Consider the following 27,410-nt stretch of genomic DNA (forward strand, 5'->3'; position numbering starts at 1 on the left):
GCCCTCGAGCGAGAAGTCTCTGGTGATGGCGACCTGTGGCGTGGGCGGCCGGAAGGGCTTGCCCATCTGTAGGTTGCAGTCCCTGGACCACCATGTTAGGTCCGGGTGGAGAGATGGAGGAACATTCATCCTCTCGGATTGAGAGCCCCGCTCCTGGTTCCATGAGGCCACAAAGTGCAGCTGCATCCTCCTCATCCTCAGTCTCATGTGTGGGACGGCTGATAGGATCGCCGCCAAGAGACACATGAGATGCTGGTACCACCAAGCCGAGGTCACCGCTCTGCTGAGGAAGTGGGCGGTGGCCCTCTTGATGGCCAAGATCTTGGCCTTCGACGGAACTACCTTCTGGGAGGATGTGTCGCAGATGAGGCCCAAGCAAGTCGGTCTGCGTGGGTTGCAGCTGCGATTTCTTGAGATTGAGCGAGAAGCCCAGATCGTGCAGTGTGTTCATAAGAGTATGGGAAGAGTGGTGAACCGCTTCCGGAGATGTAGCCCTGACGAGCCAGTCATCGAGGTAAGGGTAGATGTGAAGGCTGTGTGCTCTGAGGAGGGCAGCCACTGTATTAGTGAGCCTGGTAAAGACTCTGGGGGCCGAGTTGAGGCCAAAAGGAAGGACCTTGTATTGAAAATGGTAGCCCATGAAGGAAGGGGCTGCCAAATCGGGATGTGTAGGTACGCGTCCTTCAGAACCAGGGAGCACATCCAGTCTCCCTAGCACAACGTCTCCGCTATAAAAGCTGGCGTAACCAGCTTGAATTTCTGCCGGGGTAAGGAGAGGTTGAGGGTGCACAACTTTCAGGCCCGCCTAGTTCTTCTTCTGAATGGCGAGAATCCTGGAGTAAAAGCCCAAGCCTCGCTGGGAGGCTGAGACTTCCTCCACTGCCTGGCTCTCTACGAGCGACCGATCTCCACCAGAAGAGTTGCTGTCCCAGCCTGAGGGAGTGGAGGAGGGAGGAGAGGCTGGGATGAGCAGGTGGTACCCCGTGGATACTACGGAGAGGATCCAGGGGTCCGCGAAATTCTGGTGCCAGAAATGTGCATGGAGAGCAAGCCTGCGCCCCACTGGAGACATGTGGACCCGGAGGGACGTGTCATGCCTTCTTTCCCTCAGAGGCTGTCGCAGAGGAGGGGGACTGGAAAAAGCCCATACTCCGCCCGCCCCCCTTTTTGTTGCTTGCGCCAGTTCTGAGACGACGAGCAGTCAGGCTGCCTGGATCTCTATTCCTGGAACCCGCTGAATCCTCTGTACATACGTCCCCTGTTGGAGCGCTGCTGTGACTGGGTGTACGACTTGGGCATGGTCTTTGTCAAGATGGAAAAAAAGATGGATAAAGACTTGGCCGTTTGTGAGCTGTTTTTCTTCTTGCCCAGCTCTTCATCCGTGGAGGAGTGAAAGAGGTGCCCCCCTTGAACGGCAGGTCTAACATGCGTTCCTGTACGTCCAGGTTGAATTTCGTTGCCCAGAGCCAGGCTGTCCTTCTCATGTTCGTGGCGATACAGATGGCACGGCCAGAGGTGTCAATATGGACCACAGTGGATTTCATGAGGTCCTACGCCACCAGCTTGGCCTCAGCCAGTCCCGCCTTAAAACGTGATTGGCTCTGCGTAGGGAGTTCCGGGAGGAAGTCCGCAATTTCCCGCCATAAGCTTTGGTTAGCGGAAGCCAGCATGGCACTGGCGTTGGCCTGACGAAGATGTAAGGATGCGTTGGAATACAGCTTCTTCCTGGACGCCTCCAAGATCTTCTCCTTGCCTAGCAGCGTCGCTGAGGACGACTGAGGCTTGGAGTATAGTAATGCTGCAGCGATCACTGAGGAGTGTGGCTGAGGATGGGCCAACAGCAAGAGTGTATCCCCTTCCATCTGCCTGTACTTGACGTCCAGGCGTCAATTGACCAGATGGACAGAGTGGGGCTTGAGCCAATCCTTTTTGGCCAGGGAGACTACATCAGTCTGCAGTGGAATTCCAGTTTTGGCAGAGGGGCGTCGTGTGAGGACTACAGCCAGGACCCCCTCTGCCGGCTGCTCAACCTCAGGCTGAGGTAGGCCCAGGTACTCGGCCAGCCCTACAAGATGTTCGTGGAAGGCCCTGGCTGAGGGTGGCGTGTCAAGATCCTCATCCGTATCCTGTGGGTCAGAAGGATCCTGCGTAGGTGGAGGAGTAGCGGGAGCCGGAGGCTGGGGTACGGAGACCAGAGCCGGAGGCTGTGGCTGGTACAGAACTGTCTGAGGTATCGGCTGGGGATCTGGAGGCAGAGGCTGCGCCGGGGGCGCCGGAGGAGGAGACTGTGGTGCCAGTAGCATCATAGGGAGCACGTGCCGGAGGATAACCACCATCCGAGGAGACTTCATGAGCCTGAGGAACCTCTCGAATAACCCCCCTTTACAGGCCTGAGAGGTGGTAGGGGGTATCGGGAGACTGCTTGAACAGCTGCATACCCTGCCCGTAAGGATGTAGAGGGAACCTGCCCTGCGCAAATGAAGGATACGCTGTACCTGGTTGAGGCCTGTCCCACCTTGACACTCGTTCTTTGCCGAACTCCTGTAATGGCGTTGGACGGGTGCCCAAGTTTGGCACAGCGGCCATTTTGTTGAGCTGCCTGCCACATGCCTGCGTCGTGTTGCTTGGCTCGATGGGCCCAGCGTCCTCCAAGACTCGGTAGGTCCAACACCCTCGACCCTCGGTAGAGCTGCGTTTAGGCGTCCCCTCGGACGTATTGCCGGTAATAAAGCGTAGCCCCTCTGACATAATGCTGATAGAAGGGCAGAGCCCCTCGGATGAAAATCCGGTACAAGAACCTTCCGGTACCCGACACTGTCACCGGGAGGATCCAAGGATCCCTCGGCCTGTAGGCAGGTAGCTGAAGCAGCCTCGGTGCACGTGCTGGTACAAGAACCTGAGCGGTTCCACCCATGCACGCGAGTCCTTGGGAAGGAGTCTCCCTTGCACGGTGAGATGGAAAATAGAGGCCCTACCTTGGGCCTGGCTCGATGGTTCACAAAGTTCTTCAGGTCTTCAGGTCCTCTCGAATAGACTTCTGAAAAAGCTCCCTCCACCTGGCTAGTCTGTTCTTCAGCAATTTCGATGACAGGGGTTGCACGCTGAACAAGCTTGCCAGCCGTGGTCGGGGCCAAGGCAACGTAGGCAGAGGGCATGGGGGTCTGCAGTTGGGAAGAGCCTGTTGAAGGATGGACACCTGCTGAACCCTGTGGGGCAGAGCATGACGCCGGATGACCGAGTACCTGAATGAGAAGAAAGACAAAAAAGACAAGGAATATCCGCATGTGGAATTACATGGCGGAAGCCCAACCCAGGAGCGCTGGTGAATTTGGCCCGGTCCTGTCGACATGGAAAAGGGGACTGAGGTGTGGTGCCGGAGGGCGGAGTCAGAGCAGCTTATGCTCACTGGGCCACACCCCGTGCGCCTCTAAATTTAAAAGGGAAGAAGTTTTTTTTCTGGTGAAAAAGGATCCATCTCCCGTCCTTTGGAAGGGATGCCCATGCAGTATGGAGCAAAGGGGACGGGAAATAAGTAGGACGGTGCCATGATATTTTCGCTTGTTATTTGGCCATATTGTAGTTTGGCCTTCTTCCTGCCCAGGAAAGGTGATTATAAGGTGGCTGGATTACCTTGGCCGGGCAAGATACTGGAGAAGATTGTTACATTGCAATTGCAGGAATATGTAGAGAGAATCTTTATTGGATCCTCTCCAGTCCGGTTTCTAGCTGGATTTTGGTACGGAGACAGCGTTAATGGCTGTGTGGGATGACATCCTTGAGGGAGCAGATCGGGGAGAACTATCCCTATTGGTCATGTTGGATCTCTCTGCGCCATCTGATACAGTGGATCACCATATCCTACTCAGTCGTCTCAGAGAGACCAGAAATACCTTTTCCCAAGCCATTAAGTGGCTTGACTCTTTCCTTTCAGATTGTCAGCAACAGGTGAGACTGGCAGGGTTTATTTCGGATCCCCTTCCAAAGGTCTGCAAAGTCACTCAAGGAGCCTCGCTATCCCCTCTTCTTTTTAATCTATACCTGCACCCTGTGATGGATATACTAAGGAGGCATGAAACATCCACTCCTATGCGGGTGACACCCAGGTGTACATCAAAATAGGGAAGGTGAATGAGGCCTTTCCGGAGGATTGAATATCTGGAAGAAGTCAGAGGGGTGGTTGTCTTCCAACTGCCTTCAATTGAATGCCAGCAAAACAGACGTTTATTTCGTGTTTAAACATCTTCTTGACAAGAGCAGACGTCCACACCCTTTCCGCTTCTTGGGCTCTGACCTACTATTTGCCCCTAAAATAAATAATCTGGGCTGCATCTGGCACGAAAATCTGGGGAGTGAATCCCCGGTTAGCGCCAAGGTACAATCAGTGTTTGGTACCTTTACGCCTCTTGCACAGGCGGCGAATGACCAGTCAGTGGTAGTTGGAGCTCAGGTGAACACCCAACTTGATTATTGTAATGCCCTGCCCGCAGGTATACCACTCGTACAAGTCCACCATCTGCAAAAATCAAAAAATGCGGCTGTGAGATTGATATTTAGAGTAAGGAAATACTGCCCGATTTCTAACTTACGGTGATCTTTACACTGGCTCACCGTAAAGGACAGAATCTATTTTTAAGTCCTGTGCTTCATTTTCAAATGCGTAAACAATTTGGCCCGGTCATACTTCTCTAAAATCTAATTACCAACCAATCCATCGCCTTTGGCCAAGCGACAAATTGCTGCTGTAAATTCCACCCTCCAATTGTGTGTCCTAGGGGGACAGCAGATTTGGAGTATATGGACCTAAATTGCAGAACAGTCTCCCTTTGGAGATTCGTGCCCTCAAATCTCTCCTTCAATTTCGGCCTTAAACTCTCCTGTTCAAGTAATACATGGGTAGGAATTCTAAGCTGCGACTGGCATTCTGATTTGATTCATTCCTCTATAGCAACTTTTTTGTGCTTCAGATTCGGTCCAATCTGCGCCTAAATACGATTTTGTTTGTTAAGTGCACTATACAAATGTTTTAAAATCAAAATACGATCATGTACTTGACCAGGTTCGCAAGCTAGCAAGTCTTTGTGTGTATTTGGCCAAAGGAGGGGCCTGTCTAGTCCGAGTCCACATCCTTAATACCACAAAGTCTGCTTCTGGAGCGGATGTGAAACCAGAAGTTGTCCCCGATTGCACAACTACTGGCTGTTTGAATGGTGCAAATCCTTACAATTGGTGGGCTTGGACTTGCTTCCAGCTCAAATGGATCTCTGCAGCTATTCTTCGAGATCTACCAAGATGGAGCCAATAATCCCTTGAAGACAAGTAGACCACTGAAGATGCAAAGACGACCCTTGAAGTGGCCCAGCATCCCTTCCAGTGTCCTGCCCAGGGAAGGCATGCTCCTTTGCCTGATCTCCACAGACCCTGTCATCTTCTGCCCATGGAATAGTGGGATCAACTAGTCTCAATGTCTTCAAAGAGTCAGCCTTTGGAAGTTTCCCTGGACTGCCTGGTGCACCAACCAGCTCTCATGGGTTATGGTGCCAGAAGAGTCGCCATTCCATGATCTATTCTGGAGCTTTGGAAGTTACCAGCTTGTGCCTCAAGTTGCCTTCTCCTCGAATAGCATCTTTCCCCCTTCACAGAAACCTGTCCTGGAGCCGCTGTTGTGACTGCGGCTGGAACAACACCTGTCGTCCCCTGCAAATGGTGATCGTTGTTGGAATTCACCATCAAGTGAAGTATGCCATGGAGACCTGCATCATTGGATTCTACCTTTCTTCATGGACAGGGGTTGCATATTGCATTTCCATCAAACCGGAAGAATCTTCAAACCTGCACCTCTCATTGGGACAAAGAGTGGAAGATGAAACTCCCAGCGACTCCCAACGATCCACAAAGAGATCTGGGAAAATTTAAGTCAGAGGGGTAAGTAAGCATCTGTGTGCCTGACCGCCCCCAACCCTTGGTCCTCCATACGATAACATCGGGAGCACGCTTCTTTGTCGTCTAGCTCCATTCCACTCACCTTTGGTCATCAAACCTGGGTCGGGTTCCTGTCCCTGGGTAAGCCATGGGTCTGGAAGAAATTGGAAGACTTACCTTTCCTCTGGTACATTTTTATATAACTTTTAAATAGTTTTAAACTAATCACCTGAGCAAGCCCACTGCATCCTTTTTACACGAAGAACACTTACCTGTGACTTTTGGACACAAGACCCCATTGCTCTTAGGAACTGGTCTTTTTTTTAAAGTTCATTTTCTAACCTTTTATTTTTTATTGGCAATTTAAAGAATATAGCAGAGAGTTTATGACATCATGCAGACAATAGACGTACATAGCTATTCACAGTAGCGTCTTGCGCTGAATTGTTCACAATGTTCAAGTTAATCAGCATAGTCGTTATAGCTTTAAATACCCAGTACAGTATATTTCGGTCCTAATCTCCAGGTGGCTTACGGGCCAGATAAAAGTGATATTCCAACCATATATCGCGATGTCTAGCTGTGGAAAGTAGGCGGTTACATATTGATCTTCATTTTCTTGTGCCTTGTGCCCAATTCAGTGCAAGCAACCATTCTTTCTCTCTGGGGGGGTTGTTTATTTTTCCATTTCAGTAAGATTGTTCTTTTGGCCATGATGCAGCCCATATTTACAAAAGCCTGGTATCTTACAAACTGAATGTTAGCCCAAATATCAAACAATGCACGCAGTGGATTCCGCTCTAGCGGGGAACTCACCACCTCAGATAGTGTATCTAGAACTTTGTCCCAAAACTCTTGTAACTGGGAAAACTCGTAGAACATATGTAAGTGATCCGCAGGTACATGGTGGCATCTGGGGCAGCAGTGTTCCATGGGTTGGAACATCTTGGCGAGTCTTGCTGGCATGTAATATAGTCTATTCAGAATTTTTAATTGCATGAACTTAAACCTAACATTTAGGGAAACCTTGGTATGCAGGCACATAAGTAGCCATTGAGCCTTGCTTAGATCTGAAAGCATTTCTTCGGACCAATGAGCTTGAGCTCGCGAAGGGGGCGTTGGGAAGGGGGTCCAATTTGTCTAGTATCATTTTATAGAGAGTAGAGATGATATGCCTATAATACCCAGAGTGTGCCATGTACACCAGTGTAGGTGTCCCGATGGGTTCGCAAGGGTACTTATTCTATAATACTGGAGCTGCTCCACTGCAGTTGCGCCATGACCAGACCTCCAAGTAGCAAGTGTAATGAACTTGCTGTCTGGAAATAGGTCAGCCAATGCTCTGTAGCCCAATCCCACCCACCGCACTTGAATTGCTCTAGCCCACAATGGCCTTAGCTCGGGAAGCCTCCACAGTGGGAACCATCAGTAATACGGGCGGTCTGTCCCTGTAAGGGTGAATATTGTCTGCCACACACTCAGTGTGGAGGCGACCGGATCATATGGGCAGTCATCTTTATGTTGTCGGTCAACTATCATTGTCTTAAGGTATGTGCGTCCTGCCGCTAGTGCCCGGAAATGTAGCCCGGTACTTGTGGGTTTTATCTGTGAGTGGGAAGATTTCAGATTCGGAAAAATTAATCGTGAAACTGGGAAATTCGCCAATCTGTTTAATATCAAGTAAAATAGGGTCAAGAATTGTGTGGTCTCCGACGTACAGCAATACATCATCAGCATATAGGGAAATTATCTCTGGGGGACAGCCAACCGAATACTGCATCTGTGGCACTCTCAGATAAAATCTGTCATGGGTTCGATAGCCAAGAACAAAAAGGATAGGAGAGAGGGGGCGCCCAGCTGGGGGCCTTTTCCGAGCTAAAACTGCTTGGACATGCAGGATTTAACTAGCACCCTAGCCAGTGGTTGCGTGTACAACAACTTGATATAGCTTATCATGGTCTGCCCTAACCCCATCTTTTCCAGTACGACCAGTAAGAATTCCCACGAAACCATACCAAAAGCCTTTTGAGCGTCAATATTCACTGCTGCAGCCTTAGCCTGGGGGTCCATCCTGGCCATAAGGGAATAGTTTCTTACATGTAACTCCATTTCTCCAGCATTGGTATCTTTCATGGATTCACATGCTTAGAATATTCCCCGTCGTCAGACTGGGACCCCTCGGTAAACATATATAGCCTTTTCCTATAGGAAAACTTCTGACACTTTTGTGTCCTATCTATGTCCTTTTGGGGCCCGCATACGCATGCCCCGTAGGACGTCACGGTATAAAAGCCCCGCCCCCGCGGCTCCCTTCAGAATTCGGCCCCTCCAAAGTAGGAAGGATTAAACCTATCAGGCATATACATTGCATCCTGGGGAGGCTGGCGGGCGCATGTGAATCCATGAAAGATACCAATGCTGGAGAAATGGAATTACAGGTAAGAAACTATTCCCTTCTCCAGCATTGGATCTTTCATGGATTCACATGCTTAGAATAGATTGTATAGCAGTAAACTGGAAGACAGTGGTGAGAATGCAATGCAACATACATCCACAAAAAATACATAATGCATAGGTACACAAGAAATAAGTTTACCCATATACCTGTACCTCCATAAAGCATACGGTTACCAACAGGTAGAAAAAACTCTCCACAGTGCAGAGCTTACCTTATTGAAACAGATGGCGCAGGAATGCTCTTCCCATCTGCACCTCGTCCGCATGCTGCCTCGCAAGGCAGTAATGGCGGGTAAACGTGTGGGGCACCGACCATGCCGCAGCCTGGCATATGTCCGTTAGCGGAATTCCTGCCCATAATGCTGCTGAAGAGGACGTTGATCTTATATAATGGGCTCTAGGATGCCCTTGCAGCGGCCTTCCTGGAGCGTGAGCATTTTGAATGTTAGGCTCTTTATGGACTTGTTGAGATCGCGCAAGTCTAGAATGGGACGCCATTTTCCGTTTGGCTTTTTCACAACAAAGTATCTTGAGTAAACCCCTTGACCTTTCTGTGATGCTGGAACTAATTCTATCGCACCTTTTGCTAACATGAGTGTTACCTCCTGTTGCAGTACCCTCAGATGGGATAGAGCGACGAACGCAGGTGGAATGTGCGGAGGGCTGCGCTTGAATTGTAGAGAATGTCCGTTCCTTATTGTGTCCAGCACCCATTGATCTGTCGTTATTCGTTCCCATTCGTCGACATAGGCTGATACTCTTCCTCCCAGAACGGTGTGTTGCTCGTCATTGCTGATCTTTGTTTTGCTTCTCTCTCGACGACGACTGATAGGATGGTCTCTTCCTGGAGGTCTGGAAGTTCTGGCGTCGGTTTGCTGCTTGAGAAGCACGCCTGTATCCCTGGGAGGGGTACGCCGACCTACTGAAGGATCTGTCTCCTGATGCAGAGAATCTGGAATTACCTGAAGCCCCTCTAAAGGAACGAAAAGACTTGTAGCTTCGGCCACTCTGGAGGGCACCCAATGAACGTGCCGTGTCAGAGTCCTCTTTCATTCCCTTCAGGGCCTCATCTACTTTCTCTCTGAATAGAAGGTCTCCCTCAAAGGGCATATCTAATAATTTGTATTGTACCTCCGGTCTGAAGTAGGTACACTTAAGCCATGACTGTCGTCGTAACACGACCCCATTATTGACTTGTTTGAAGCCCGATTCAGCGAGGTCCACCGCGATGTTTATTGCATGATTGGAGGCTTCCTCACCCTCTCGGACGAGTAACATAGCCGCCTTCCTATGCTCTTCCGGAAGATGATCCAGCAACGGAGCCAGCCTGTGCCACATTTCTCTGTCATATCTGGCTACAATAGCCAGAGAGTTTGCAGCCTTTACTGTAGTTGCTCCCACAGATAGCACTTTTTTGCCAAAGGCATCCTGACGTCTTGCCTCGTTTTCAGGCGGAATCGTGCACCTGTGCTGGGCCTTAGCTTTCCTCGCCGCTGCCGCCGACACCACCGATTCAGGCGTTGGTTGGGAGGATAAGCACTTGGGGGTAGACTCTGGAGCCTTACATTTTTTTTTCAAGGCGACCTTTTACCGCCGGTTCCGAAAAAGGGGTGACGCATTGTCTGCAAACCCTCATTCCACACATGATCTAGGATGGGTATTGAAAACACTGACCTCCTTCTCTTACCCATGTGGTCGAAAAGAAAACAGTCCTTTTTCTGTTCCTCCTGGGACAAACCGAATTCCTTACACGCCTTCTCCCAGGCTGGATCCCTGGAGGGGGATGAGGAGATATCCGACATGGCTCCTCTGTCAGACTCCGAATCTGGCAGCTCACCTTCCTCTTGGGGTGCCGGTGGTGCTGAGACTGGCATGCGTAAGTGAGTCGGTGGACGGGACGGGCCCGGCTCGTCGACGGGTGACTGTGGCAGGTTTACCTGAGGTAGCCTCTGGTCCAACGACTTTAATAAAGACTGAAGCGTGGACAGAACCTCCAACGACAAAACAGATTGAGAAGAGGGGCAGCCACCGGAACTCCGGATCTCCTAGTCGACGACTTGTCAACCACTCGTAGCCCGAGGTCTGTCGGGCCAGCTATTCCCCCGCTCTCGTCCTCTCCCGAGGACAGCAACACTGCCTGTTCCTGCAGTAAAGTATCCGGCGGGATCGGATCGAAAACGTCAGGCCTCCAGGCTTCTTGTAGAACCTCCGTCGACGAGGCCACCGTCACTGTCGTCGGCGGGACGGTAGATACCACGTGCGTCAGTGGTAGGGAGGAGGCCGATGACTGGACCGCCGTCAACGACGGTGGCTTAGCAGGTGGTTTAGGCGGTCCTGCCTTTTCTGCACTTGGCCTGCTTTTACCCGACTCTCAACTCGTGGTCGATCTATGGTGATCGCCCAAGGAGGATTTCGGCCTTTCCTTGTCATGCTTTTTTGACGAAGATGACGATTTTCTTGTCGAAGATTCTTTAGCTGAATGACTCCGAGATGACTCTTTGTCCGCCGGTCGAGATTTCTTCGCCGGTAGTTCCGACGATACAGCGCGGTGTGATGTTTTTGCCGATTGTGTGGAGCCTACCTCCAAAGGGGGGTATGCCCCCGCTCCATCATTCAACCATGCCACCAGCCGCCGACTTCGGTCTTTGAGAGTCTTTTGAGAAAACCCTTTGCATATGTCACAGTTATCAGCCGAATGATGAGGGTGGAGACAGTATATACAATCCATATGTCCATCCCCCTCGTAAACTTTTTTCAAGCCGCACGTCGCGCACGGACGGAACAGCGCCTTTCCCGACATGAAGGAAAAATTCACCCAACTCCAACTTCAAGTACACAACCTTGTACAAAATAGTAAGATGACGCGAGGCGATCCCACTACTTTGGAGACGGTTGAAATCTGAAGGGAGCCCCGGGGGCGGGGCTTTTATACCGAGACGACCTACGGGGCATGAGTATGCGGGCCTCAAAAGGACGTAGATAGGACACAAAAGTGTCAGAAGTTTTCCTATAGGAAAAGGCTATGTGTACCGAAGGGTCCCAGTCTGACGACAGGGAATATTCTAAGCATGTGAATCCATGAAAGATCCAATGCTGGAGAATGTTGAATAGTCTGCATGATACTCAGCGATTTAGATCTTCCAGGTATGAAACCGGCCTGATCCGGATGGACCAGGTGCAGCATCAAAGGGAGTAGGCAATTGTCATGGACCTTAGCATACATTTTGGTGTCGCAATTCATGAAGGACAGGGGCGTGTAAGAGCCACATTGATTACTAGTCTTATCTGGTTTAAGGAGTACCATGATCACAGCTTACCAAAGCGATTCCTCCCATACCCCGAGCAGAGTGGGGGCCACTTCAGCTGCGTATTGCTGGTAGAACTCTGAAGTGAGGTCATCAGGGCCCAGAGCTTTCCCCTTGGGTAAGTTGTAAATAACCGCCCTAATTTCTTCAAGCATGATGGGACTATCAAGTTTCTCACTGGTCTGGGCATTAAGGCGCGACAATGGGATGTCCTCCAGGAGTGCATGTATGGCCTGCTCCCCTCAAGTTTGTTCTGCAGTATAGAGGGTACGGTAAAAGTCACGCCTCTAAGTCTGACCACCTAGTGTCACCCTGTTCATCCAGAACAGAGTCCACCTGGAACTGTCCTTTTTCTACCTGTCTCGACAATGTTCTACCCGGTCTGTCTCCTTCACCGTATCTCCTAGCCGCCTGTGGGCGGGAGAAGTAACAGACTTCCCTTAAAGCATGTACATTGAATGTTTCCAGCGTGTTACATATTTGCAACATACGGGGGTTTGGGGAGCGTGAAAATTCTTTTTTGAGCTTCTTAAGGGCAGTTTCAGATTTCTCTAAATCCTTCCTTATGTTTTTGAGGACCCCAGCTTCCTTGATATCGCCATCCCCCTAATATAGACCTTAAAGGCCTGTCATCTGACGCTTTGGGAGGTAGAGCCAGCCGTGTTGCAGGCAAAAAAGGTATTTATGTCGGCCTTAAACTCCACATGGAACACTAGGTCTACTAACGCGGCTGACAAACCTCATCAGTACTAATATCACCGGTGAACAGTCAGACAGAGTGCGGGTTCTAATGTCCACGTCGTGAACCTTCCCCACTAACGAAGCAGAGATACGGAAAATGTCGATTTGGGGGGACATATCATGGACAAGAGGAATTAAAGTGTTTTCCCTCGTCTGTGGGTGTACCATGCGTCATGCGTCACGTAAGCCCAGTGCCTGTGTGAGGGACAGCGGGCGGCTCTGATTTGGGGTCTAGCTGTTGGGTTAGTTCCATCAAGTGTACAGTCTAGAATCAAATTCATGTCTTCTCCCATAGCACAGGTATTCCACAGTACCTAAACAAAAGCACACCAATAAGATAAAACACTCAGGGTATCGATGTTAGGACAATATGTGTTTACGATTAACAGCTCGGTACCTTCAAGTATACAATGGATTACCACATACCTCTCTTCAGGGTCAATGTGTACTTTTTTCCCCCACACATTTTAGGGTCCTATGTATAAGTGTCAAGACCCCTCTGGACTGCGAGGAATAGGAGATTATTTATTCCTCCCCCTCGCAGGGGCCATATTGCGGCATACGCTTTTGGGTTTCTTGCATGAATATCACATTGGCACTATGTCTATGTGGATATGACGACATCTTGCGCTTTTTAATACAATTCACCAGGCCACAGACATTCCAAGACAGTATTTTCAGCTGTTGGGCCATAACCAGAGTATTACCTCGATGTATATACACTGTGTTGACTTAAGGACCAAAATGTTATGTAACGTGAGACCAAACCCTCCAAGTACTCAATTGCCAATCTTTTAACAGTTTCCACACTTCTTTATGGGCTGCCTCTTAGTGGCCAGGCCCCGACACCCATCCCCTGCTACACGTCTTCCCCCAACCATGCAGTGTAAGTCCCCTGCCCTCCCAACCTCCCCTCTCCCCCCTCCCCCAACTGCCCCAACTGCCCTCCTGTTCCAACCAGGTTCGGGGGGATGTATTACCATCAACACACAAAGCAACTGCAATGGGGTACGCCGTTGCCGCTCGGCATTAAACGTTGTACTAGGGATGCAACATCCCTCACAAAGTAGAGAGGCATACATTTAGTAGTTTTCACTGCTATCAACACGTGGTAAGCCTAGGATCCAAGGTCGTGATGTTAGGATATAAAACCACTCAATCAGGCATATTTCCTTCAGCTGGATCAGCTACAGGATTGTCCAAGGGGATCTGAGCTTCAATAAACTTCACTGCTTCACTCAGGACGGTGAACAAGTAGAATTTGCCCTGGAACTGGAGCGTTAGGCTGGGAAAAGCATAGCATACTGAAGGTTATGCTCAGAGCATTTTCTTTATACCTATTAATGAACTACGCTCCAGTTGCACCGGGATGAAGTCAGGGAAAATACGGATGATTTGGGAGCTCAGTCTGTGTTCCTTCTTCTCTCGGGCTAATCGAAGCAGTTTATCTCTGTTGCGATTACTCAGTATCTTCGTGATGATGGGCCTCGTGAAGTCGCCTGGTTTGGGCCTGGTTGCCAAAGCTTGGTGGGCCCGTTTCCACAATAAAGAAGGGGGACAATACTGCACACCCCAGGAGGTCATTAAGCAAGTTTTCAACCGCCAGTTCCATGTTCCCGTTAAGGGCATCCTCAGGAACCCTGACTATTCGGATATTGTTCCTTCGGGAGCAGGGCGCTACGTCGTCGCATTTGTTTTTAACGTATTTCATATCTCTGCTGAGGGTAGCTACAATCTCCTGAAGCACATGCATATTGTCCTCAGTCGCCGCTGTTCTGGTTTCCGCCTCTGTAATTCGAGCTCCCTCTTGAGCCAGTTGAGAACGCATGTATGCCACATTTGCAGTCATATAGTCTACCTTCTCAGGTACGGCAACAAATTGCTTCGCCATGGCTTCGATCATGCTAGTCAGATCCGGCATAGGAGCGGGCCCTGTGGCTGGTATGCCCGTTTCCCCTGAAGCTTGACAGGATTGCGCCTGTTCGCCCCTGGGTGTTGACCTCGCATATTTATCCATGGCTCTGGACTTTTCCCTCCCCCCAGCCTGATCCTATGGACATGATGGGATTCTGGGATCTTATACCAGGGATCCTGCAGCAAGTATAAGCGGGTCCAAGGTCACTCTGTAAATTGGGGGAAGCTAGTTCTCCACTCTGACAGGAAGGGAGTTATCCACCTGCAACAGGCGGTTACAGGGTGTCTCCCAGACACATGGGCAGATAATCCCTTGTGCGTAGCTCACAGCGTAGTAACTTCTGCCTGCGCTCTATGTGGCGTAGGCACAATCATCCAGGAGGGAATGATGTTCTGGGGTTGTCTAGCTTCCACAGCGCTCTGGCTATCAGGACACTGATTTTGGTGGCACAGTCCTGCGGAATGAACAATGGATCAGCTGACAGGGTGAGATAAGGGGTTGAGGTTGAAGTTCTCCCCATGTGGGTGCATCCGCTCCAGGGGAAGTTCATTGGACTCGAGGGCCCAGAAAGTATTCTAGCCTTGGAGGGAACCTCCCTATCCTCTGGTTAGTACTGTGTATCAGTGGGAGTGCTGGTGTTCAGGGGCGTGGGGAGATTCAGTCGGGGCTCCCCAGATGCAGTGGTCACAGTGTTGGTGTAGTTGACTTGGGGCTATGGGTCCATAGATCCATAGTTGGGGAGGAAGAGGAGTTGCTGACCTCAGATTACGGCGGTGTGGGTCTTACACCAGCACCTCCACTGTGGCTTCAGTCACTGCCCGCAGCCCGGGCAGGCCCTTTGAAGCTACGGTTTCCACTATCTATCATGCAGATCACCGCCCGCGACAAGCCGCTGCAAAGCTTGAGCTCCCTCACTACAGGGACACAGCAGCGACTGGAGACGGCCGCTGCTCCTCCTGCGCAGGGCCGCCACTCCTAGGTCTGGGGGAGGAGCCAGTAGATTCTTGAGGGTCCCTCCGATCGGGGGGTCCTGGCTGAAGAAAGGATATGACCCTGCGGGGGGCCGGTGTGCCACCGATGTCCGTCGGCTGCACCAGCGCAGGTCCGCTGGATGGATGTTGCCACACCCGCAGTGCGGGATCTCCGGGTATAGGCCAGGCCGCATATAACATCAGTTTCACAAGCGAGCCGGTTGCAACAATAGCCAGCTATAACACAGCATCCCAGGCTGCCAGGGACAAGCACCTTGGACCGGGTCTTTCCCAGAGCCTCACAAGTCGAGCCATACATTCCTTTCACGCTATAGGCTCATATAAAGCCTGCTCTAGATATTGCGCAGGGGTGCGGAGCTCTAAAGCTAGGCAGCCATTCCTCTTAGCTGCTCAATTGCGCCCCCTTAGAGTCTGGGCTTCTAAAGTTATAATATTGAACTTGTGACGAATTACCATCCTTTTAATGCAATTTACAGTCCTTCCCTGCTTTGCTTGATACGTTATTTGCTGATGTCTATTAAGCTAATCTAATGGTGATTGCATCATTTTTCAGTGTGTTTGAATGGGCTAAAACTCTTTATAACGGACTGTCTAAAATTGTGTGCTAATCTGTGCGGACTCGTGGAGGGCCATTGACCCTACTCACTCTCCCTCCCCTGAGATTAGGCCCTGACTGCTCTCAATTGCTACCTTTATTGGGTTTTAGCTAAACTCATAGCTCCCTGTGCACCATAACTGCAGCGGCCTCCTAAAATAGGTCTACCAGGCCACATTCTAGAAATCCATCTCAACAGACGGCATTGACCATCTGAACAATGCTTGCCACTCGGACACTGGGCTGGAATGCAAGTGTTCAAGACTGCATTAATAAATCGGAGAGACTGAGACCGTGAAACCTGAGACTTTTTGCAACTCTGGGAAAGGCGCAGACTGTGCAATAGAGTGCATGTGCAGAGACGATGCTCTGACACTTGATCTGGGGAGCGGGCTCAGATGAGCCAGTTGTCAGAGCAGGGAAAGGCATGAAGTAGGCACCCTAAATGTCCAGTGATACCAACCAGTCCTGCAGATCGAGGGCTTGCAGGATCTGAGCTAGTGGAAGCATTTTGAACTTGTCCTTGCACAGGAAATAATTCAACAGCATCAGATCCAAAAAGGGAACTAAGCCTCCGCCCTTATTAGGCACCAGAAAATAGGTGGAGTACCACCCCCCATGCCTCGTTCTAGCTGTGATACCAGTTCTGTTGTACTCTTCTACAGAAGCTGACTGACCACCTCCAAGACAATGGGATCCAGTTGCAAGGTAGTGGTGAAAGGGCCGTGGTCCTGCAGACTCTGCACGAAAGGGAGACCCGTAACAAGGACGAATGACCTGCAAGACACAAGCATCGGACGTGGTCTTGACTCATTTCGTGCAGAACAGGATGTCTCCCACCCACAGGGGAACTGTGGCAGAAAATCTCACAGAGGTTTGGCCCCTTGAGGTGCTCAAGGGATGGGGGCTGTTGCCGCTCCTCCTCTTCCTCTTGGGGTACGTATACCGACTGGGAACAGTCTGCCCTGCAGTCTTTCCTGGGCAGCCTGGCCACGACTCCTCGGGCGTAGGAGCCAGAGAGCTGAAACCCACAGTCTTCTGCCAATGATGCAGAGGTCTGCTGCACGGCTAGGCCCAACAACTTCTCCGTGGTCTTGGATGGCTGAAGAGGGCATCATTTGCTTTCACCACAAAGAGAATTTGGACATCAGAGGGCATGTCCAGCAGCTTACCCTGGAAATCAGATGCCCACATCCACAAGTGGTGCCTGAGCACCACGTGTGGCTATGTATATGCCCATGCAGTCAGCTGTGTCCAACCCAGATTCCAAAATCTGGTGGGAAGCTGCTCCATCTCTCCCTCAGGGGTATGCTCAGCCCCATTCACTACAGCAGACCATAGGCCAAAAGAGAATTTCAATAGGGTGCAAGAAGCGTTCACGTTGCGAAGGGCCAGGCTGCCAGACGCAAACACTTTCTTTGCCAAGGGACCAGTCTTACTTTCCCTGTCAGGTGGAAGAGAGGAGAATGTGGACAACCTCACATTGGCTGTCGCGGCCTGCCCACCAGGCGCTCTTGAGAGGCATGAGCGGAGAGAAAAGCCTGGTCAGAATTCCATGTCAACTGCTGAAGTCGAAGCCGGCTTCTCCCATACTTGCATTATGGCAGCCTCTACTGCCGCATTGAAGGGAAGTAGTGTTTACTTCCTAGTACCCTCGTCCAGAATGTTCATTCATTCAAAATGAATTTTTTCAGTCTGGACTAAGCCCCAGGATATCAGCAACATTTGCCATCAACCACTGAAAAGAGGCAGAGGCCTACCGGGATAAGGGCTGGGGGAACGACACAGCTCAGGGGAGGTGTCTAGGCTGCTGGCTTCTTGAAGGTCTGAGGCCTGTCCCTGGGCGTCCTCCCCATCTTTGTAGAATTCCTCAGAGGAAGTCCCTCTACTACCTAGATACAAGGGGTTAAAACCCAAAGGGAACCTGGCCCCCCTCCTCATCATAGATATTACATCTTTGACATACATGGTTGAACGGAAGAGGAGCATTCTCCTGAGGTTCTACAGCACACGCAGACCAGACCGGCGCCAAGATCGCTACGTCCGAAGGCGAAGTTGGGCAGAGGAGATGTTCTTCCCTCTTTTTGGCCAGGCCTGAATACATAGGCATGTGGAGCAGAACACAGCGAGCACCAGGACCAAAGACAAAGTCGCTGTTGCCAGAGCTGAAGGCTCCGAGACCAAAGCTGCCGAGCAGAAATCTGCCAGTGGATTGGCAAAGATGTCAAACATCTTTCGGCTAAATCGTTCCCATTCCTCCTCCAAGGTGGAGGATTGGGTGGGAAAGGTACCTTATCTGGCTCAGGAGAACCTCTGGATCAGTGACCTGGTGGAAGAATGACGGTGCAAGGATCCACTACGAAAGCAGAATCTCTTGCCATGCTTCTTTTTCTTCTACTTTACCTTAAGCAGAGGGGGGCTCTCCTCAGACAGATGGTCCACCCGACCTTGAACGAGACTATGCAACATCACCCTTCGCCTTATGGACCAAAGTATTATGTTTTTCTGCCTGTTACCATAGGGTCTTCGGGTGTATGAACTGACACTACCCACATCATTCTGGGTGTGTGTTCCTTGCCTGAGCAATACAAACAAATTTGCTGCAAATCCAAAACATCTGCTGCCTGCAGTCTGCACACGGATTGAACCCTGAGGCTTTAACAGGGTTGGGCAGGGAGACGACAAATTTTAAAAACTCTAAGAACGTGTCCCTGCAGAGAACAAAGTGTGCAAAAAGGAAATTAGGTCACTGAGCGCAGTGCCTCAATATATACTGGCCCCGACGTCATGTGCGGCGTGGGGAGTGTCAAGAAGTCGGACAGAGCTGACGGAGAGCCACTCTGCGCCACTTGGCAGCGGAAATGTTACCAAAGAGCAGCTGCACTGTGAATAGGATCATAGATGAGGAATCCGTGGAAGGAAGGAATCCATTAGAAACAAAGTACATGCCCTTCTACATTGTCACAGTTTAGAATATAAGAATTCTAAGTATGCATAATATAAAATAAAATACATTTATACTTCATAATTACACATATAGAAAACACATGAAGATTAGGAATGGAAGATTATATTTTGGACATGTAGTTGGATTTGTATTTTTTTCAGTTATTTCTTGTGTAAATTAATTATGAGTTTTTTATTCCAATCTAACAGATCACCTTACAAAAGGAAACACAGGTTTACAATAAAAAAATAATTACAATAAAAATGGGAAATCCTGGACTATACACAACATTTAAAGACATAAGAACAGAATAAAATGTACATTGTCAATATGTACATATATTTCATCTAACAGAACCTAGCTCTCACAGCTGAAAACGTAATCAATCTAGTGAGTGCTTTTATCAGTAAAGTCATGCAATAGGTCTGAATTCCTAAGTGAAGTCATTACTGTGGTCATTCACCGTGCAACAGGGGGCATGTAGTTAAGGTGGCTTTGCTTGAAATGGTTGCGTAATTTCAGTTGTTTTGTTGCATTGAATCTTAACCTTCATGTCTCTTTAACAAAGGTTTTTTCTCTGAATATATATGTGTGTTTTATAGTCAGTGTGACAACATTTGCCTAGAAATTTTATAGTGGAAACAAAGAAGCTGGTCCTTTGTTTCCACTATGAGGGTTGACTTCCGCCATTTCTTAGAAGTGGCCATTGTTGCTCTCTGGCTGCATCATGTTGTAGGGTCCTCCAAAGACTTCAACAATGTGGAGAACCATTTATATCCAGCCAGGATTATCCAGCTGTCCAGTGCCAGGAACCATCTCGCCAGAAGATGGGAGCACGGATCTGCCTGAACCAAATCCAGACACCGAAGGTTACCTCTGCACCAGAGAACTCCTCCAACAGAACTAAGACAGTGAGCACAGAGGCCCAGTGATTTCCGATCTTTCTAAAATGGTCCACGAGTGAATCGGAGTACAGGGTTTAACGGGCATAAAGTCCTTGCCCTACCTCTCCCTTCGAGTGCTGGTTAAGGATCCTCCACTAGGATTAGCTATGGTCATGGGATTGGGAGAGGGTCTCCTATGAAGGTTACTTTATTTGTTCTACAACCCTGAGATACTTACATCTGTGTTGGCATTGCCAACACTTGCTCAGATTCCTTTAAATACTTCTAGCCTTCTGAAAAGAACTGTATTGGGACATGTGACTAGTGGGTGATATGCCCCATCTTTTTTAGATAGGGAATGACTTTTAAACTGGAATTGCTTATCTGTGTAAGGCTGTGAATGGTGTTTTCAACCACTTTCCTTTCTGTATATTAGTTTTCTTTACTTACCTGGTTATTACTTACTTTGTACTTTAGTCGTTTGCTTTGTTACACTACAGTTGCTGAGATTGTTTTAACTGTCTTCAAAAGTAAAGTGTTGGTGCTCTGTATCCTAAGCACCCCAAAAGTGAATGTGTATATAGTAGTGGATGTTTAGTGTGATAGTTACCTGTGGTTTTGAATTGCTAAGAGTTAGTCCACGGCCTAAAATAAATAGTTATATTTAACACATTCTGCCTGAATGGTGAGTGCTCGGTGTGCGCTTAGCTGAACTTTCACCACTCTCCCAAGTCTCAACCCTACTGATCAGTCACAATAACTTGAAAGAGTTGGGCTAGACGGTGTCTTTCTCTGTTCACTGGAAGAGGGTGGCCTCTCTGAATCGGTCCACATGGATGATTCTGAAAATCCATCTCGACTCCTCTTAAGAGTGGTCAAGTCCAACTCCATTTGAAACAACACACACTCCTGCAGTGATTTTTAATAAAAAGCAGACGTAAGGTTGAAGGCACTGAAAAAAGTTATGTGCCAGAGATGATGTACTAGAGAGGCATGAATATGACTGAAGAGTGAAGGATTTGCAGCAGTGATTCAGGTTTTAAATAGGTCCCTTTTCTAAAAATCATAACTGACCTAATGTATCTGCAGCTTATACAAGATAGACATGCTCTAGGATTCCACCATAGTCTCACACATTCAAAAAGTTTAACTACAAAATACATTTCAATGGATTGGATTCTCCCACAGATTACTCCTCTTGATAGAAAGCTATCCAGCGTCGGCTGCTTGAAAAATATTTCGAGACGGGGCGAAATCCGCTCAATATCGACGACTCCCTTGTATATGGCCACGCCATTCCTCGATTTAGACGTGACTTCTGGCATCGCATAAAAGGGTGCACTACGCCCCCATGCTTCAGTTCCTTTTTTCTGCGCTCTCAGTGCACTATTCAGATCACACTTGTTTTCCATCTCATCGAATAACTGTCAGTCCGTGGGGGCCTAAACCATCCGGTTTCAAACGTTAAAAGGACTGAAATACAAGATTTCCCTCACGAACCAGCACACTATATATATGTGTGTGGTGTCTTGGAGGAGGGCATGACAAGGAGCAATGCGGTTTTACATTAACCCGAAAACAGTGACTGAATGCTCGGCAAAGCTGCTCCAACCATAAATCACGCGTTCATCAGAGTATGCTACTGATGATCCAATGGTCAAAAAACATTGTGAGGTTTGTCGCCATAAAAAATAAAATAAAGAATAATAATAATAATTTGAAGCAGTGCTCCCGGAGCACCACTCCTCTGTCATCTCACGACAAAACGCAGACACGATTCTGACTCGTTGGACAATAAAGATAAGTCGTACCCTGCGAAGGGTGCGTCTATAGAGGAGTGTGAGGATTTTAGGTCTGAAATGCGCCAAGTCTTAGAGAATGACTCGGCTGGTTCACCTTCTTCCGGTATCAAGAAAGATGACAGACAACAAAACTCAAGTTTCAAAGAATGTTTTATTTCAATGTCAGGATGGTGTAAGGCCCAACTTGCCCTGTAACTAAGGTAGGGATTTCTACTGACTAAATAAAACTAAGTGAAGTCTGTGTCTGTAAGTCCAAATCAAACGTCTGTGTCAAAACCTATGCTTGCCCTCACATCTAGAAATAAACATGGTGTGGAGTTCTTCTTAACCAACAAAAATAGTGTTCAAAAGTAAAGTCTCAGCTGCTCTCAGCTTAAGCTCTTCTTCGTCTCCCTATCCCAAGTTTGATACAGTTCCAATAGTTGCTTGCCGCAACAAGTCAGGTCTTGAGGTTCCCTTCCCCAAGTTCAATATAGCACAGTTCACACAAAAAGGAGGTCTTGAGGTTCCCTTCCCCAAGTTCAATATAGCACAGTTCACACAAAAAGGAGGTCTTGAGGTTCCCTTCCCCAAGTTCAATATAGCACAGTTCACACAAAAAGGAGGTCTTGAGGTTCCCTTCCCCAAGTTCAATATAGCACAGTTCACACAAAAAGGAGGTCTTGAGGTTCCCTTCCCCCAAGACTGCGTTTCTCAGTTTCTTCGACTCTCAGGGTTTCCTTCCCCAAGATAATACAGATTTCAAATGTTCAATACAAGAAAACAATAGGTCCTCTTGACCCACCATCTGGCTTTATTTAGCATTCAATTCACAGTTCTCTGTGGTTTATTCACAAGGTCTTTTGCTTGTCACCATTTAGGGGTCCCTGGTGTAGGTGCAGTTGTCAGACTGTACAGTCCACCCATTACAGGTCACGCAACCAGATATTCTCTTGGCCTTGTTTGGCCTCTTCACAGGCTCTTCTGCCTCGGGCTTCTGGACTTCCCTCATTTGGATTCTCTTTGGTTAGTGTAACACTCTTCTGCATCAGTCTTTTTCTTTACCATAGACTTCGGGTTCTCTCTCACATTGATGGTTAGAATATTCAAGTGATTGTTCAATTTTCCATATGCTTTCATTTTGCTCAGAGTGCTCCTTACTTATAGTCCGACATTCAATATTTCGGTTTAACTTCAAATGTTGGTTTGGTATTGAATATGTTGTGATCTAATTCAAATAGCACTTTCCATTCAGTTTGGTATTCAATATAACGTGGTTTCATTCAAACCGCAATTTCCATTCAGTTCGGTATTCAATATAGTTCATATTCATTTAGGTTCATGGGCAGCTACCTGCCTGCAGTCCACTGGGAGCTCTCTGGTCTTCCGACACTCAGCAGCTCTTTGCGTCTCCAAAGCAGTGGTTCCTGCTGCTCCCGCTCACCTTCTCTGTAGCCTGGAAGCAGCCTGCCTGTGCTCCGCTTACTCGCTGGCCACTTCTCTGCACACGTTGGCGTCCTAAATGGATGTGGACTGCGTCCTTTCTGCTTTTCAGATGTTTGGCAGCACCAGCTGCCCGCCTTCTGATTCATCGGCTCCCGGTCCTGCAACCACCATGCGGACATGCTCGCTCTGGGTCTTGCAGGTCCTCCCGGATGGATCCTTGCTGGCTTTCAAACCTCCTGGTATCGTTCCACCATAGCGGTTCTCCACATCATGCTTGCTTGGGTCTCCTCCCTTTATACACTTGAGCCCTATTAAAGGGCCTCAGGTGTGAGTCGTTGACTTGTCTTACCTGACCATAATGAACCCAATCAATAGGACATGCCCGACATTCAGTATTTGATGCCTTCATACCCCCTTTTTTCGTCCCAGTACTAGAGTGGTGTTTGTAAAAGGAAGCATGCATTACTCCTAGTTGCTTCTTCCACTTCTCAGTACTTGGTGGGTGCTCACAGGGAAAAATAGGGCATGAATGGAAGTAGCCCATGAAGGCTGAGGGAAGGGAGGGTAAGTCCGTATTCGGTAAGGTAGGATATCATGTCTCGCCGTCCAGGACCCTCTCCCCAATCCCCAAGGACCCTCTACCCAGGTGATCCTCCCTCGCTTGTCCGCCCCCAGGGTCAGGATAGAAAAGTGATCGCCCTTCCCTGGCCACCTGAGCAGAAGATCCCTGGAGATGGTTGAGAGAGTGCCTTCAGGTTTCTCACATCCATCTGGCACAAAGGATGTCAACGTTGGTCAAACACCCTCAAACGAGACCCTGAAGGAGAAACCTCCTCCTGCACCAAAGTTTTGTGCAGGACACCTGTTCCATCTTCTTAGATTCAATGTGGTCGACATTTGACGAGGAGGGTGGGGCTTGGGCGGGGGGGAGAGACCAGATTCCATTTGGGTTGGCACCAATGTGGGGGGTGAGGGAATTCAGCCTTGGATCCGTTGCCCAATTTCATGGCGGATCAGGCAAGGTTGCATCAACTGGTGGAGGGCCTCCAAGTTGCCAGTGAGCACAACATCTCCGGACCTAGAATTTCATCAGCTTAACCTGTAAACGCACCCTAATTTTCAGTACCGCAAGCCAGCCGAGAAGGCGGTTGAGGCCTTGGGGCTCATCTCTCTGTCGAAGCCAGTTTCACAGTACGACCTTAACAACATCTTCGACTGTGGGGCTCAAACGGAACGGACATTGCCATTCAATGTGGCTATAGCCGATCAAGTCATCGCCTTGTGGCAATGTCCGTGCTCGACACCAGCAGTCAACACGGAACTCAAAGTATAAGCCGACGAGAAGTGACCTGCCGTTCCAGACATCCCACCGGAACCCAGAGGGGTTAGGGGTTCAGGCCACGACTTTTACGTCAGGCCCTAAAAGTCAAACCTTCCCACCAACAGTCAAAGAAGGTATATGCATTGGCAAAAAAGGTCTTTGCCTCGGGGAGTATGGCCCTCAAGGCAGCAAATGCCTTGTGTGCCTTCAAGTTTTCTCACATACTCTAGAGTACTTTTTGAGAGGCAGCAGACCACCTCCCTGAAGGGGAAGTCAAAAGCTAGTTTCCTGGCCATAGTGTCAGACGAAAAAGAAATGGCCTGCCAAGCTATCCAAGCAGGTTTGGACACAGCTGATGGTATGGGTCATACTATGAGCACCTCCATGGTCTTGTGCAGATCGGCGTACCTAAGGAGTTTGGGATTTTCCCTGAATGTCCCAAGCAAAATTGCAGGAATATTTCTCTCCTGCCACTCTATCTTCTACTTCCACATCAAACAACTTCTTAGAATGTTTCTTTATCGCCCTCGTCTGTCTTTAGCTTAGTTGGTTGTTGGTGGGTGGCAGACCTTTTGCCTCTTCCTCACTTTGGGAACAATGGTTACCATTCCTCTGCATTCTCTGATTATATTGACAATGCGGGCTATATGTTTTCCAAAGTATTGCCCCCTCTTTACTTTGGTAATGGTTGTTATGGGCATACTTCAATGTTGTCCCCTCTTTATTTGGGCAATTCAGTATTTTATATTGTCGCAATATTACTCCCTTTTCGTTCTGTCAATAATGTTAGTAAACTTGCTTTCCTTTAAAGTGTGTATATATATCGCAGACAACCTTCTTTCATTAGTTCAGCATTCAAAATGATCATTAGCAGTTAGTTCGTTTACGGGGCGTTCCGGGGTTTCCTACAGGCAGACTCACCGGTTTCTTCACACGAGCCCGTGCAAAATGCTGCCTCTGCTTCTTTTCTGAACTTCTGAACTCCTGCCAGCCTCAGTCATCTTCCTGCGGTTGCGCCGCTCGGGAAAGGAGCCTGCCTTGCTCCTCTCTCACTCTGGTGCTAGCCAGCCAACAGAACAAGGCAAACAATGAAGAGAGTCTCTCTCTCTCACGGGACGTTCCGAGAGTCTACTGCTTACCACCGTGCGACCTCTGCAGTTCTGAGTTTCCACCCTGAAGACCCTCTCAGGACTGAACTCCTCTTGCACAACAGCAACCGTTCCGGCGTGCAACTGTTTCTTCAACTGCTGCTCACAACTCCCACTGCTGCTCCACCTCCACTACTTTCTATGGCCTGTGCCTGAGGGGGTCTTGAATACCTAAAAGTCCCACACAGGTGTGGGTCATTAAATCAATGATTGACTGCACCCTGCAGTTTTGTGGCACTGAGTCAGTCTTCCTCGTCCCACTATTTAAGGCATTGTGGCACTTGAAGTCCCCAATGTTCTGCATTCTTTTTGTTTCACAAATAGTCTTCCTTTTTAGTAAGCACACCTTTAGCAAGGGATTCGAGATGGATTGATTAGTCCAGATTTAAGGGACAATTAATTTTATTGGAAGTCAAGGCTTCAATGCTTTACTTTCCATACATTTTCTTCTCATGTTGATCATAATGATTTTCACTACCAACAAAGAGGGTAGGATTAAGAAGAGAAGCCTTACTCTGACAGCAAGCCATTAAACATTATAGCATCATAAATCTCCCCTTCTGCAGAAGCCACATTCTGCGTTTATCCCAACAGAGTCATCTCCCTCCGCTCTGGCCCTTCTCCTCCCAGGTGATCGTCCCAGCTAATACCACCGGGTTAGGATCAGTTTGCAGCTGCCTTCCCCATGCCAATTGGGAGGAGACTTTAGGCAGGGAGTCTGAGGATTCATCACAGAGCCCAGTGAAGAAACAAAGGAACTGACTAATTAAAGTGGGACTTTTGCCATCCCAATAGAGAAACCAGGGGAAGGGAACCACCCCCTAGAACTAAGGGTATCTAACTTCTAGAAACCTTTTTATTGGGGTCATTATTACATTTTGTTTTTGCAACACTTTTGCTAACATCAAGAAAAATACATTTCCTTGCACCCTTTGTTTTGTTTTAGTGTGATGGTCAAGATAGGACGTTTTGGACACTAGGAAGGCTTTTCAGTTGCGGACTTCCTGACAGACTGATACTTAATCTAGATTTTTAGGTACAGAAATGCCTCTTATAATAGGGCCAGTTAGTCAGTTTCCCAACCGATTTTGCTTTAATAAATGTCTTTACTTGACGATATGAATACCTGTGTCTGACTCATTTCTGACCTCTCAAAGAAGGTTGCAGAGATTTTGGGCTCAGCTGATCATCACCCGCGACTGGGTAAAGAGGACATGGAACCCGATCTCCTGGAACTGGCTGTATGCCCACCTCTCGGCTTTGTCGGAGGCCAAACCTCTTGTCTCAGTTGGGGGGCAATGTGCTAGGGCCCTCTTAGCTTGCATGTGTGGTTCTTGAGAGGCTGAGCTACGAAGACTTGGGCCACGATGAGGATGTACTAGAGGTGCTGTCGCTGCCCGGAGACCTTCCACTAGTTCCCTGTATGCATGCAGATGGAGAAAGTTTGTGACCCCCCCCCCACGTCGTGCCCTATTTCATCAGTGATGGGAGTTTTTTTTTTGCCCTAGCCAAATAGGGTCTGCAAGTGGTCACGGTGAAAGGCTGGCTGCTCTTGTCAATTTTTTTGACGCTGCCAGACCAGGGTTCCTTCTTTACGATTCTTGTGGTGGCACAGTTTTGGAAGTGTCTTGTTAATTTCTTCCCTCCTTTGGTTTTTGTGGTCCCAGGCTGGGATCTGAATCTAGTCCTGACTTTTCTTATGGCGGCTCCATTTGAGACGTTGTATTCTTTTTAGTGGAAATCACATACGCTAGAAGGGTCAGAGAATTGCAGGCACTCTCTAATAAAACTCCCTTTTTGTTGTTTAACGAGAATGTCTCCCAGAAGGTTTGGCTTGGCTTTATGCCATAGGTGGTGTCTAAATGCCACCTGGGCCAGAGTTTAGACCTCCCAGAATGTTACCCTCCACCCCATCCTTCTAAGGACGAGGAGAGGGCACTGAGTTTCTACCTAGCCAGA

General features: G+C 48.8%; 1 protein-coding gene across 4 annotated transcripts in view; it reads right to left on the reverse strand.

Moving 5' to 3' along the window:
* Positions 1 to 27,410, reverse strand: part of ENPP2 (ectonucleotide pyrophosphatase/phosphodiesterase 2) — a 1,757,842-nt gene that overhangs the window by 441,037 nt on the left and 1,289,395 nt on the right. The window lies entirely within an intron of this gene.

The sequence above is a fragment of the Ambystoma mexicanum genome, chromosome 5q, assembly GCF_040938575.1.
Source record: "Ambystoma mexicanum isolate Mex_15411 chromosome 5q, UKY_AmexF1_1, whole genome shotgun sequence".
In the NCBI taxonomy this organism is placed as follows: Eukaryota; Metazoa; Chordata; class Amphibia; order Caudata; family Ambystomatidae; genus Ambystoma; species Ambystoma mexicanum.